Genomic DNA, 3,633 nt, shown 5'->3' with positions numbered 1-3,633 from the left:
CATACTGCAGCTCTAACTGTCTCCAAGCTACAGAAAATGCACAGGACTATGCTTGATCATCCTCCTTACAGCGCGGACTTATTGCTCTGCGATTTCCATTCGTTCGGACCACTTAAGGAAGCTCTAGGAGGGCAATGATTTGAAGATGATGAGAGTGTGGAAGACTTTGTGTGCAACTGGTTGGTGATATGACCCTGTTCTTTTTACGATGAGGGCATCAAAGAGCTGCCCATACTCTGGGACAAATGCATTTCCAAAGCAGGAAATTGTGTGGAAAAATAAATTGTAATTGCCTTGTGTTTTTTAATAAATAAATTTAAATAAAAAATAAAATCCTATTTGTATATGATCCCCCCTCGTATCATTGATCTCGTCCTATTCCTCCAGTTTCTTTAATAATATTCTATGTTCCACTCTGTCAAAGGCTTTGGAAAGGTCTGTGGCTATGCAATCCAACTGGTCTCCTGAATCCAACTGATCTGATAAATCTTGCTGAAATCCCACCAGCTGTGCCTCACAATAAAATGTCTTTCTAAATCCGTACTGGCTCCTCATGAATCAATTTTTAACATCACCTACCCCTCTGATGTACTTTGCCATTAACTCTCAAGTATTTTACAGACTACACTCGTCAGGCTGATTGATCTGTAATTCTCAGGTTTCCTTTTATCACCCTTTCCTTTATTAAGTGGTATTATTATATATTTCTTTCATTCCTTTGGTATTTCACTATTATTTATGACATAGTCAAAGATAAATTTTAAATAAGGCACTATGTACCACCCCATTGTCTTTAATATAAAGAAGAGAGGATCAAAAGTAGAAGAAATATTGGAGGAAGGAAGAGAGTGGTGGAGAGACAGAAAACTGTGGAGGTCATTGATTCACAACCTGACCCAGAAGACTGGAAATGGGAAATTAAGAAGAATAAAAAGTTCATAAAACAATCTTGCAGAGATTATACATTGAATTAGTACATACATAAAGTGTATTAGTATTAACCATGGGATCCTATGTCCATTTTAAGTCATAAGAAATGCCCATGCCTGTAATGCAGCAAATTAAAAACAGCTTATAGGCATTATTACAGATTTATAAAGAACAAGTATAACAATTCAAACTGTTGTTGTGCATGGGGAGTAGGCTATTATGAAGTATTGATTATGTTAAATGGCACAAGAGGAATGAGATAATGATTCTGAAGATTCCACCTCACTGTACCAATAAATTGCAGCTACTTGATAGCAGCATCATGAAACCATTTTGTATATTTTATAATGCTGCTGTAGATACATGGATGATGTCTCATTCAAGTGAGACATTTTCATTATACAATGTTGGTCATTGTGTGGGAATACCATATTCTCAAGGAGTGATTCCAGTCAATATCATTGTTGGATGTAAGAAGACAGGCATATTTCCATTTGATTGCCATGTCTTCAATGAGGATCTCGTTGCACCGATCTGTGGCCTGTATTGAGAGGTATAGTTGGGCCGACAAGAGTTGAAGTCTGATATTTGAGAGGCGAAAGCAGTAACTACAAAGTACGCTGCATTGTCATAGTTACCTTAGTCTGCGGCATATCACCCTTTCATACAGGCTGAATATTTAATCAACTATGTTGGCCTAATGCAATTCAGTAAACTTTGACCTGTTCCCAAGCTTGTGTTAATAATTCAGGCATTTAAGACAGAACATGTCATTGCTGATAAATATGAAATTTTATATTCACTAAACTGACAATAAACTCAACAAATGCATGTGTTAAATAGAGAATAGAATTGTACAACTAGCCACTGATTAACTTACAAAAAACTAAACTAACAAGAAAAATAATATCAGGAAACAAACCCTTAAATTATTGCATAAACCAGCAATAACTAACACAGCTAATACAGTACTACTCTGAATAATATCACAAAAATGTCTGAGAGCAAGCCAACCCACGTGGCAATAGTTTCCTTAAATGTGGCATCTCTGTTATCGTTGCCATAACAACAGACCATTTTCGAGCAGCATTAGTCAACTTTTCCTCGCCGGTGGTGCTAAACGTCAGACTCCAACTCTTGTGGGCCCAACTATAGCTCTCATGATTAGCTTTTTGTAACAAAGATAAATTTGTTTTTGAGCTGGCAGAGAATTTGATGAAGTGCTGATTGACCTTCACAAAACATTCTCTCATCTTCTCTTACTGATAAGTCTCTAAATGAAAGCCTGGAAACACATACACTGCATCTAACAAGGTCCCTCCACCTGAAATTGATGTTAGACACCCATCACATGTTGAAAGAGAAGCTCTACTACAGCAACCAGTTCTTCATAACCACAAGGAAGACCTACACCTATGTCTCATCTTGCTCCAGAGGATATACAGGGACCCAAAGTCTAAGCCAGACAAAAACGATGGACGTCGATGGCCTGAAGGAAGAACAATGACTGTGACACACATGCCAGAAAGGACTGAACTTCAAATGAAAAGACATTAAAGGACCTAAACCAAAACAAGCTCTGACAATAGGTGATGCTGATGAAAGTAAATTAATTTTGCAAGATTCTTGAAATGATGAGAACTGTGATCTGCCACAACTGATTCCAGAACCAGAACTTGTTAATTAGAGTGCTCCCTCACTTTGGGTGATTTTGTTGTGGTAGAGTTTGAAACAAAAAAGAAAATATATCTATGTATCTAAAATCCTACTGATAGTGGTCAAAGATAGGCTATTAAAATGCCTACAATGTAATAGTTTTGCCTAACTCTAGTACCTACAGTGCTGTGGAAGACATTATTAAGCTACAGGAGATCTTAGACTTCTGTATGATAGCATCAGGCCTCTTTCTTCTTCTTCTTCTTCTTCTTCTTCTTCTTCTTTTATGACCACATAGGATCACTTTAGTCAGTCCGTCATTCAGGTCTCTTTGAAGGGATTGTTCGGGCTTTGCGGTCCTCCCAGTACTTCTTCAGACGCTCCGATCTTCGTGCCCTTTCCTCAGTTGAAAATGTACGTGTTGTTGGTTTGTTTTGTGTAAGGGTAAAGCGGAGGTTTGTATTCTTGAGTTTTGTATTCAATTTTATCTTATTTTTGGTGTCTTCTGTTGTAAGGCCTATTTCCTTCAGATCCTCTCTTACTTCTCTGATCCATTTACATCCTGTTGTGGTATTTTTTGAGACGAGATTGTGTTGTACTAGTTGTTTCAGAAGTCTCGAGTCCTGCATCCTCATGATATGTCCAAAGAATCCCAGTCTCCTCTTACGCATAGTATCTGTAATGGGTTCTAGCTCTTTGTACACGACTTTGTTAGGTATTAACCGCCACTGTCCATCTTTCTGATATTTTTTGTTGATACAGGTTCTTCCAATCCTCCTTTCAATTTTCTGAAGTCTGTCAGTCTTTGATTGTTTATTCAGGTAAAAGAGTGTTTCTGCTGCATATGTAGCTTCCGGTTTTATAACTGTGTTGTAGTGTTTTATTTTTGTATTTATTGATAGACATTTCTTTTTGTAGATATCCCATGTTAATTTTTGTGCTTTAGCTAATCTATTTGTTCTTACTTGGATTGAGATTTTTTCATTTAAGTTATGTGTTATTACTTCTCCAAGATATTTAAACTGAGTTACTATTTTGATTTTATTA

The sequence above is a fragment of the Anabrus simplex genome, chromosome 8, assembly GCF_040414725.1.
Source record: "Anabrus simplex isolate iqAnaSimp1 chromosome 8, ASM4041472v1, whole genome shotgun sequence".
Taxonomy (NCBI): domain Eukaryota; kingdom Metazoa; phylum Arthropoda; class Insecta; order Orthoptera; family Tettigoniidae; genus Anabrus; species Anabrus simplex.
The sequence above is the reverse complement of the archived record's forward strand: the minus strand, read 5'-3'. Positions refer to the sequence as shown.